The sequence below is a fragment of the Cynara cardunculus genome, unplaced genomic scaffold (assembly GCF_001531365.2).
Source record: "Cynara cardunculus var. scolymus isolate 2C unplaced genomic scaffold, CcrdV1 Un_Scaffold_2794, whole genome shotgun sequence".
NCBI classification, from domain to species: Eukaryota; Viridiplantae; Streptophyta; class Magnoliopsida; order Asterales; family Asteraceae; genus Cynara; species Cynara cardunculus.
This window is the reverse complement of record NW_020201226.1, coordinates 43,524-55,764: the sequence shown is the minus strand read 5'-3', so window position 1 is coordinate 55,764 and position 12,241 is coordinate 43,524. Positions and strand designations below refer to the sequence as shown.

The window sequence follows — 12,241 nt, the reverse complement described above, 5'->3', positions numbered from 1 at the left end:
TATATATATATAAAAGGAAAATCTTGGGATATTGAGGTGGCACCATGAGAATTAAGTATTCTTAAATGGTGGATTGCACTTGAGGTTTAGTTGTCCCACGTTGTGCAGAGTTGAAAGATTTGAATGAAATGAAGTGTATACGAAAGTGGATTGAATGTCTTTGTGTCAAATAATGAGGTTTGTCTCATAAAGTTATCTTATTTTGGATGACTCTATTTGAAATTTATAACTATGGTTGGAAATCAAATCAATCAAATGGTAAAAATTATAATGCAAAATTAATTTTATTATATTATTATATCTATATATATATATATATATATATATATATAAGTAAAACCTTGGGTTGATGAGATGACACCATGAGAATTATAAAAGTACCTTGGGGTATTGAAATGGCACAATGAAAATTGAGTATTCTCAAATGGTGAATTGTGGTTGAGTTTTAGTTGTCCCACATTTGTGAAGAGTTGAAAGATTTAAACAAATGAAATGTATAAAAAGAAGGATTGGTGCCTTTGTGTCGATTCACGGGGTTTGCCTCATAGGGTTGTCTTAGCTTGGATGACCCTCTTTGAAATCTATAACCATGGTTTTAATCAAAACCAACCAAATTGAAAAAATATTTATCTTTATATATAAAAAAGAAAACCTTGGGGTATTGTTGATAAAAAAGAAAACCTTGGTGGCACCATGAGAATTTAGTATTCTCAAATGATGAATTGTTGATGGATTTTAGTTGTCCCACATTGATGAATAGTTGAAAAATTGAACAAAGTGAAGTGTATAAGAAAGGTGGATTGGATGCTTTTATGTCAAATCATGAGATTTGCCTCATAGGGTTGTCTTATTTTCTTATGACCGTCTTTGAAATTTATACCATGGTTGGAATCAAAACCAATTAAATGGTAAAAATTATAATGCAAATATAAAAGTGAAACCATGGATGATGATTTGGCAACATGAGGTAGTTATTTATCTGTCATCTTGGTGTTATTACTATCAAGGTTTGACACCCCCCTCTAATTATAATTCAAATATTATAGAATGTTACGATAAAGTGTAGTATTTTTATCAGTTTAATATCTGATATGTGGGTCACCGACCCCCCTTGATATTAATTTTATTTTTTTATGAAGAAAAATCCATTATCTTAGTTTGGTGATGTGATTCTTCATGCATTGCCGTGAACTTCTACTATTATTGCTACAACTTATGCATTTATCTAATTTTCACTTGAAATATTATAGAACGTTTATTTTTTTCATATCTTCAAATGAGATTTCAATTAGATTTGTCACCTTAAATGAGATTTCAGTTAAAAATGTGACTTCTAATTAAACAAACTATTAACATTAGTCAAACATTTGTAGAGTACTTTGCAACACCATTCTCGAGCATAGTTTGATAACTTAAATTAGCATATGATTTTAAGATTATTGTCAACTCATCTTAAAAACTTTTAATGTTAATGAGTAGTTGCCACACACATTTGCCTAATTTTTTTAGAAGAACACTTCAAATATTAGTCTATAACATTTCTTTTAAAAATGGTATTATCGCTACGGCGCAACGCACGGTTGAAACACTAGTTGTACATAATAACGACATAATTCCTAAATTATTTCATAGGTGAATATACATAAAATTAAAATAACTAATTTAACAAAAATAATGTACATACTAAAAATACATAAACTAATGTTTCCACTTATACATCCTATCTTATATGCGAAACATCTAGTAAACCCTGGAATCATAACATCAAATCTTGAAATAATAACACTTAATCAAATCTAAACCCCCCAGGATGATGGAAAAAAGATTGAGATAGATCAAGATCTGTTTTTATCTTATCTCCAATGTACTTGGTTGATTTCACATTTTCATCTTCTTGCATCTTCAACTTATTGCTAATAATTAATGTATATGGTTTTGTTTGTTATGATCAATGAGGTGCAAGGGGTGTTCAGAAAGTTGGTCGGCGAGAGGTGAGGAAGAAGATCCTATTAGTATGGAAGTGATGGAGGTGAASTGCATTTGCTTTTGTTCGTGATGATCAACGACCAACCAAGGAGGTGAGGTCGATGGCCAACGATGGGGTAAGGAAGATGATCCAATTAGTATGGAAGTGGTTTTGGGGGTGTTGAATTTTATTTGTGTTTTGGGGTGTTTTTTATAATACAGTTATGTATATGTTTTCAATGATGGAAGTATTAAACTTGGTTTACAATTTGGGTGATTATTGAGTTTTGGCTTCATGTTAAATGAATGTGTTAGTTWAATAGATTTCATCACGAAAATGATGGGTTTTTGGAAAGATGTTAATTTTATATTTAATACATCTCGTCTTGGAAATTGTGATTTAAATAGAACCTTTTCCTTTTTACCGTTATATAACGATGAAAACTGATTGAACTCAATAGGTGTTAAGCCGAATTCTTTTTCTTTGTCGGCATGTGCATCAAGTTCTTGGGGACCGGTACTAGTGACATTATGATGAGTTGAATGCTAGTTAGAGGCACAAAAATGATTTAAAACATGTGAGGACGTCTTCCTTGTTTGGAGATAACGTATGTTATGGAGTTTTAGTAACATCCTTAACTGCACTTTAAGTAAGATTTGGTTGATTGTTGGTCGATGTTAAATCTAGAATTGCTATTTGATTCAACGAAGAAATGTGGGTCGTATTTGTTCCTTCAACGCCACTCCAAAGGAATGAAAAGAAGAGAAAGGAAACGGCCACCAACCCTTCCAGCCTTCTCCAAATTGCAGGAGAAACATCACACAAGAAAAGGGTAAATATGGAATATCAATACATCATAATAATGAATAGGAAAGAAAAGGCTATAGCAACTCTAAAGAACATTGATCAAAACAACTTGAAAATTTGCTCATCACATCAAATATATAGTGTTGATCAAAACAACTCTAAAGAAAAGCCTTCTTTGTGATCTCCATGCCACAAAGATTACGAATCCATCCATAATGGCGTAAACATAACATTCACATTATTATTAGCTCAACACCCTCACAATAACAACTACAAAAGACCACAAGTTCATGGTATTTTTCTCTTTCTCAATACTTTATGTGATCCTCGCGGTCCTTGAGGAATGCTTGTGAGTCTTTCTTCCAAAACAGCTCAAGTCCGTGATCGTAACTCCTGTGTTTTCTTCTTCAATTGTTATGATCTTTGTCCTAAGATTCTCGGATTCAAGGTTTTTCTTAGACGTTTCTAATTTTGTAGTTGTCTGATCACTTTTTCGGTAATGTGTACCATTAAAGCCATTTTCCAAACCTTTATGTTGGTATTCTGGCTGTTTCCTATGATAGGACTTCGGTTGTGAAGGGGTTGGAGTGGGTTGAGGAGGAGGTCCATATGGTGTGGTTGGAAATCTTGGAGTGAAAAGTGGTGGGGATGGTGTTGGAGGTGGTGATTGTGATGGCAATGGTGGTGGGGAACTGATGTGGGGTAACCGCAACAATTGTCGACGGGTTGGTGCTCCTTGGTGCGCACCCATCGCGAAATGAAGTGGTAATTATATAACAGGATTAAATGGTTAATCGATTGATGTAGAAAATCTAAGAGGCAACGACGTTTATATAAACCAGAAAACAAAATCAAAAACATGAAAAATGTGACGGATTGGAATTAGATTCCAAGAGGGTTCATCCACACACTTTATTAGTTAAAAGGTGTTTATTGATGGTTTTGTTCATGAATGAACCAAATCAACTTTTCTGTTTTTTCACATGCATAATTTTAGTCATTCTTTTTGTTTCTTGTAATTAATTGATTCGTGCATGTTATTAATTAAGCAACTACCGTACTTTAATTAGTTCATCCATTCGTTTTAAACATCTATATAACAAAAACACTCTTCTCAATTATTAACAAAGTTGTATACTTTAACCATGACTTATAAATAAGTTTTAGTTGTGTCTTAGTTGGGCACATGTAAAACACATGACGATGTAAAATTTCAACTAACATTTTTTTCTAGAAATAAAATATCAAATACTTTGGTGCAGCGTTGGTCGGTTATATTTCACACCTTTAGACTAATGAAATTAGGCCACAAAGCAAGTATACAATACGGCCCAACATCGTCTTTCCAAGTAATAAAGTGGTACAAGTACTGGATTATCGTCCACAAAGATTGTAGCCAAGGTTAGATTAGAGTCCAATGAAAGAGATGATTTCAGATGACGATTTTGAAGACTTTTCTTTGATTTTAAGGCTATCCAAAACAGAATATAGAATATATAAAAGAAGCAAGGGTGTAAGACTTAAGGTGAGATCCAAACACAAATTCCAGCAGCCAATACTGTAGCAATGTCAAAGGAATGCTAGAGCAAGCAGTGTTTCGAAACTAAGTTCCACCATCTATTTTGAAGGCATTCCTCTCGGACTTCACCATTTCACTATCTTATAGCTTTCCACCCATATCTCTATGTGGTGTCCGGACCGGGAATAGTGACACGATGGTGTTTTCAAAATATATGGATAAACAAATCTCTTTGTTAAAAATCACTCTCTCGAGTCGATTCCCATATCATTCGAGTTGGCGTGTTCTTGATATTTCATCTCTGAATATATCACACTTTGACACTTCTGACAAGCGACCAACCCGTCGGGAGTTACGTTTTGAAAAACATAAATGACAAGTCTCCTTATCGGCAACTTTCTCAAGTCTACCTCTTATGTCATCCAAGTTGACGTGCTTAATGATGGCTTATCTCTAAGTCCATCGCACTTTAACACTTTCAAGTGATCAACCCGTCAAGAAGTGTGCTTGGTTTTATAAAAACTCGAATGAAATAATGGAACGTCGTTTACGAAACACTTAGCTACTTTCGTTTGGTTTAAAAATCTCACTTTTCCGTCTCACACCCAAGCTATAAAAGCTTAGCTACTTATAACGGAAGGTAAAAAATAAATGACGGAAAATAAAGACATAAACGTAAATTGCATAAAGTAAATAACGATAAAATAAATGACGGAAATGTAAATAACTATAAAATAAATGACGGGAATGTAAATGACGAGAATGTAAATAGCGGAAAATAAATGACGGAATGTAAATGACRABAAAATAAATAGCGGAATGTAAATAGCGGAAATGTAAAAGACGAGAAAATAAATGACGGAAAATAAAAGACAAGAAAGTAAATAAAGAAAAAGATGAAGATGAACTTGAAATCTAAAAGAACTTGAAGAACACCCTAGGAGAGGGTTTAAAGCAAAAGAAAGAAAAGTTGGGAGAAAAGAGAAGGAAGATTAGAGAGAATCCAATGGATGATGGATTAAAAGTATGTGAAAAATGGCAACCCTAGCCTCCTATTTATACCCAAAATGGGCACTAAAAGACAAAAGAACTAAGCTTGGAGGCTAAGTTTACCAACACTAGTTACATTACAACAAAAGCTTAACTAAAAAGTACAATTCGTTAACTAAAGTTCAACTAAAAAGTACATAAGCTTAACTAGAAAGTACATAAGCTTAACTAAAGAGTACAACTGATTTTCTACTAAAAATCCAGCCCTTTTACAGCTGTATTCCCCATTCAAAAAGTCAACGTCTTGTTCATTAAGCCCTCCAATAAGTCGTGTAAGACCCAGGTCAACGCTGCACCAATGCTGTAGCATTTGCTGTTTTCACAAAAACTCTCAATTAGCTTCAATTTTGCATGCCATCAAGTCAACCACAACATTTAGCTTCATAATAACAAAAGTATAAAGAAATAAATGAAAATGACTCAATTTAGGAATGAAAAGAAATTATCGTAACTAAAAAGTCCTAAAAAGAGCGCGTTATGTGTTAATTTCTCAACACATATCAAGCGTATAAGAACGAAAATTGCAGATTACCTTAAGTCATATAGAGTATTTTTATAGGACGTTTCTATATATTTGACGTTCTATAAACTCAAGTAAGTCATGTATCGTAGTTACAATTTTATGAAAAACAAATGAATTCACGTCTAAAATCAGGCCCTGATCCTATTACATCGACCAACATATAATAGCAAAAGTTATGCTCCCATTGCCTCCCAATATTCTAAGACATGATTTGATCATTTATTCCGTATCGATTATTATACAACCATGACTCAGTAATTGGTCAAACTATTCAATATTTTAGTTTAAATATATTTCTTTTTGTACAAAAGTTTCCAAAACATATGCTTCATAAGTCTAACACTATTAAAATAAGGGACTACCACTGAAGTAAAATTTCCTGGTAACCCGTCGCTAAAATCGGATACGTCGATGAAAGTCTGTCGTTGGAAAAGCCGTGGGAAAAAGAATCACCCATGGATCACTGACGACCGGATTATTGACGGCGACCATTTCCATTGGATTACAGACCGCCAATCTTACTGTCATACGTAATCAACATCTTGAGGTGCATCAATGCCCGTACAGTCTCCCTTTCTTCTTTTCTTCTACCATCTATGCCCATAACACTACATGCACTAGAAGGAAAAGGGATTTTAGAGAAGCTTTAAGAAGTGTATCTAAAGATGTATTATAAAGAAGGATTTAAATGACAAAAATGAGAAGTGTAACTAAAGGTTAGACGATGTTTATGGAAGGATTTACTTACTAATTATACGATTTGGCATATGTCACTAAAAGCTTTTAAGAAGCTTTTTACTAAAATAAACCTCTGTAAAAAGTTACATCAAGTTTTAGTGACGCCTTGTTTAAATTTCTCTGAAGAAAAAAAAATTAAATTAACTAAAAAATTCAGTTACCCATTTTTATCTAAAAGATCTATTTCAAAAATTACATCAAAATTATATAAAAATATGAAGAGTTAGATGATTTTGGTCGCTCGGTACTGCAGACAAGCCCTAGAATTTTGGGTCGCTGAAATTAGTCATCGTTGCTGTGCTCTCGAGAGAAATCAATCATCGTTGCTTTGCTCTGCTATGCTCGAATCTCCCGCTCATCGATACAATGTTGGGTTCAAGTTAGTGCTTAAAGTTGTATTCAAGTTTCTCCTTAGTATAGTTTCCTTGTAATAGCTTAGTCTTTACATTTCCTAGTATAAATAGGATTTACCTTGTAATTGTAATTAAGCTTTTGTCATTAATCTGAAAATCAAGATTTGCTGATGTAATATTCTCTCTCCTCTCAATCTAATCATCTTCTTGAATATCTTCTTTCTACTTTGAAGTTCATCACAATCTATGAAGATCATACCATGTTTGTATGAAATCTGGACTCATCATACAAATTATAAGTTGAATCTCTGAATCGCCATCGCTTGATTCGCTCCTCGTCGTTGCTCCAATCAGTCATCGTCGTCTTTCTCTCTGCATCGATTGCTTGAACAGGTAAGCAATTTAAATGATATCGATTTCTGTTTACCATATTCTTTAGAGAATATCGATTTCTGTTACTCTCTCTCTCTCTCTCTCTTAATCAGCAATCCTGAGAACCTTGGGACTAGAGATTTTTTAGTTAAATTTAGTTCCTGGTATGTTTATTTATTCCAAGTCCTACACATGTTTTTGCTATATTTGTGGATGTTAAACAAGAAAATTTTGGTATTTTGGCAGACTTAGATCAAAACAGCAAGAAGCACAACACTTGGCCTGCCGAAACCTGTGAAATTATAAGCAACTATTAGAAGTTTTAACTCAGAACTAGTCCTCCTGCCAAGCCAAGCCAAGCCACCAGGTATTACCTACGCTACTTGCAAGTCATTTGATGCTCTTGTTGGCTTTATGCTCTTCAGAGTAATGCTAAGCCTTATGGTCTGCTCTTTTGAACTATATTTCTAATCATACATGGCATACTAATTCAGAAGCTCTTACTTATAATATGCTACTTGTTGGCTTTATAGCCCATGTATTATCTTTATGACACTAACATATGTCACAATTTTGTCCTCTACAGAGTGGCACATTCACAAGATATTTTGTAGTTATAATCGGGTTTGAAATATTTCACTCATATTGACCTAAAATATTCTGCACAACTATTTTCATGATTTAGGTTCCTCTTCTATTCCATAATAACGAACTAGATTCTACCTCTTTCTGGGATATATTGTGTTTGTTTCATTTGGTTTATTAAACTTTGATTATACAACATTCTTGGATAGCCTACACACTAATTGATCTTTGCTAAAATTTAATCTGTTTGGGGACTTGGATCTTTAGACTGTAACATGGAAAGACGGCTTGCAAGTTTTTCTTTTGCCACTAACAACAACAAGTAGTCATCAGTGGACATCATAGTGTAGAAAAAACAACATGCAAAATTTTCTTTTGTAGCTCGGCTGTCTTATTGTAATGACAGAAATCTCATGCTATATGTGGAAGCACGTAACAGATTGCCACGAAGGTTTAGGCTAGAGAAATGACGCACCAGTCATGGTACTTGTAATTCAGCTGAACGTCACCTTGTCATGACAAGAGAGATAACTCTCTCTCCTGCCACCAGAAGCAATTGTTTACGTAATAAAAAGTTACAATGGTGAATGACAGATGTAGGGTAGTTGTTCTTGATGCTTTTTTGGTTAATCTCATGCATAAACTCCAACTCTATACCTTTCGTATTTGATTAATCTCATGTTTGAAATTTCTGAGAAACGCCTTGATCTTTGTATATATATGTATATATATATATATATATATTAATCGATTATTCTCTTTAACTTATCTTTGCTAAGTTTCATTTTCTAAGTTCTCGAAGTAGATATTCACTGGATTACATTTTATCCGGTTTATTCTACAATGGCGATGTAGTAGGTTTTGTCATCAAAGGAGATTAACTTTCCATATCCACTTGGGTTGACGCTTCTTCATATCGTGTTTTGCGCTGTGCTTTGCTTTGTACTCACCAAAATTCTCAAGGTAATAAAATATGTTTTTATTCTATTTAATATATGAAGTCAAATGGTATCCGTGGTTTGTATGTTGGTCAATCTTTGTAACATCTCGCTTGAGCAAACCCCAAATTACCAATTTTATAAAATMYYYAATAAAATATAATTTATTGATTATTGGGACCAAAATTGATCCTAATTATTCTAAAAGTTTTGTCAAAGCAATCGGGGCCAAGGATGGAAAATCTGAAAATGCTGCTGAAACGACCAAGTCTGGAGGAAGACAAGAGGTGATGAATAGGTCCAGAGGCAGGCGATGGACCAGAGGCTGCTGAAATGACTAAGTCTGGAAAAAGACCAGAGGCGATGAATTGGTCAAGAGGCAGGCGATGGACCAAAGGCTGCTGAAATGACTAAGTCTGGAAGAAGACCAGAGGCGATGAATTGGTCCAGAGGCAGGCGATGGACCAGAGGCTGCTGAAATGACTAAGTCTGGAAGAAGACCAGAGGCGATGAATTGGTCATGAGGTGATGAAGGTCCAGAGGCGATGAAGGACCAGAGGCAATGAAGGACCAGAGGCCATGAAGGACCAGATGCCATGAAGGACCAGAGGCCATGAAGGACCAGAGGCCATGAAGGACCAGAGGCCATGAAGGACCAGAGGCCATGAAAATGGACCAGAGGTGATGAATTGGTCCAGAGGCGATAAAAATGGACCAGAGGCGATGAAAATGTACCAACCCTTTAAAACACACAGATCTGGGCATAACATTAATTAACCTCAAAATATGGGATATTAATTTTCTAGAAAAAGAACGAAATATCCGTTCTATTTTAGTGATAAAACCACCGGAATTATGTAGCAAAAGAATACGGGACAAGACTATATATAAGCTACACATACTACAACTATGAGATACGGTAATAAGCTACTATTTACCCAAAAGCAAGATCGAAATTTTCAAGTTCCCCGATAAATCTTCAAGTCAAACAACAGGTTCTTTCTTTTTATCCGTTTTCTTTCATGAGAGAGGTTGCCACTTAAATGGTAAGCCAACGCTTAGTAAGTTAAATAGTTAAATATTACATATCAATATCGCACAGGTTTGTAAACATACATAATAAACTCTTATCAATAAAAGAGTTCAAGACATCATCCAGATGCAAACCGAGACTTACAAGAAACCGAGTGAACAATTACGTACCGGATGCTAAGATCATACGATTCCATATTCAAATCACCATAGTATACCATACCATTGATTCTCAATACAACAAGGAGACAGAATCAACAACCAAATATATTCAACAACGTTAGAATACCAATAAATATCAATAACCAAGAGATCAAATCGGTATACATAACGAGGACAGTGCATCACCCCGTCCTTCACCTCCCGGGCTCATGCCAAAGTCCGAGTCAGAATCATACATTACGGAAAACCTCGCACTGCCCGCCTTCCTCTACCGGGTATGTGCCAAGGTTCCCTACTCAATGCTCTTCCTCCTCTTCGAGCAATGAGTATTCACAACCGCAGAAAGTCTCACCCGTCCAACCCAGGATCTTGACTTCGCCATAAACTTCCGGTGTACCACACGAAGTAGTACCCGTACTATGGCATACAATTCAAGGAACAAAACAACGAGTTCGGATCCATAAAGCAAACCGATGTACTGAGATAGTAATAAGGAATCGACTCAAGAGACGGAATCAAAGACAAATCAAGATTGTGTGACTCCATTCAAGACCAAAAACATTCATATGAAAATATATATGTTCAAATCAATATGTAACAATTAACTATATAACTCACCGGGCAACCGTATAATACCGAAAAGCTCCAAAATGAGCTCACAAAGAAAGTCCAAGCTACCACACTTAGATTGCTTTCAAAGCATCAAAATATGTCCTAATTACCCCCTGGAGTAAATGCACAAAATCTCATAAGCAACCAATATAAGAAACTCATGATATACACATATCCTATTTGAACACTTTACCTAAATGTCTCTGTACAGCTGCTGCATGTAGAACTTTTTTGCCCATTTTAAACTGGGATTCATGCCTTGATCATACAATAAGAAATACACTAGACTCAATTATCTAGCTAAGGAAATTGGCCTCACCTCATTTGGATTTTTCTATGATTTTATACATATTTTCAAAGTCTGCATACTTTCAATGCATTCTTAAGTCAAAATTCTCATTTTCAAACATTTTTCTAAAACCATTTCGATTTCAAATTATTCCAACTTCTGGATATCAACTTAATATAACATATTTGACATAAACAACCAAAATCCAACCTTTATTTTATCATTTATATTATTTCCCAAATCATTGACTTGATCAAGTCAAAGTTCATATGATGAACTTGCTTAAATCTTGATAATCTCTTGAATCTAATGATCAATTCAAGTCATAAACACTAAAAAGCACTCATTTTATACACTTAAGATCAAACCCATATGAAACCCTAACTCTATCTCAACATGCAATCCATAAAACAAGAATGTCAACCAAGAACAAGTGCAAAAATAGATTATACCTTACTTGATAATCAAATCCTTCAAATATCTTCTAGTTCCTCTTTGATTTGAGTTGAATTAAGCCTATGTGTGTAAAAATCTCACCTCTAATGTGTGTGTGAGTTCTGGACTTAAATGACAAGAAAAATGGGTCAAAACTCCAATTTATAATGCTAAAACTCGAGTTGGGCCGGGTTGGCCCGACTAGGTACCCATTTTGGCCATCAACACTTAAATTATTCATAACTTTTCGCTCGGATCTCCGTTTTCTATGAGGTTTTCGCCTACACGTTCATAAAGAGATAATCTATAACATCCAATAAAAATATTTCAGAAAAGATCTCCCAAAAAATCCGTTTTACGTATCTATTAGACGTGATATTTTCCAAATTCTCTAATATATTCTTAAGAAATAAAATTGTAAAATTTCAAACCCAACTCCCACTAAATCCTAGATTATCTTTAACCCAAAATTAAATATACTTAGCAAATAATTGAGCATACTAGAAATTGGATGTTACAATCTTGTAGCAAGTATGTTGGTCGATCAGATATGGTTTAGGGTCCCGAGCATTTGGAGTGACTCTACGAATTCGCGACATAGCACCAACTCCTCATCCGATTAAGCCACATTAAGATGTCTGCTAGGATTGTCTCAATAGAATTCGAGCTTACTTCAACCAAATCTGGGCTCGTTCATATGAAGGATGAAATGGTTGAGTTGCGTCAAATAGTGAGGTCGATTGTATCAGGACAACCACTTTCGAGTATTTCAGCTTCACTAAATGTTCAAGACCATGGTTCTAAGACTCGAGATCGTTAAACATTCTATTAAGATTTTGAATTTTTTTTGGATAAATTTC

The 12,241-nt window shown here is 34.6% G+C and overlaps 1 non-coding gene across 1 annotated transcript; it reads left to right on the top strand.

Moving 5' to 3' along the window:
* The first annotated feature begins 1,037 nt into the window (after nucleotides 1-1,037).
* On the top strand, nucleotides 1,038-1,226 carry LOC112503275. Its single transcript, XR_003067915.1, has one exon. It is a non-coding gene; the product is annotated as a U2 spliceosomal RNA (small nuclear RNA).
* Nucleotides 1,227-12,241: the final 11,015 nt, after the last annotated feature.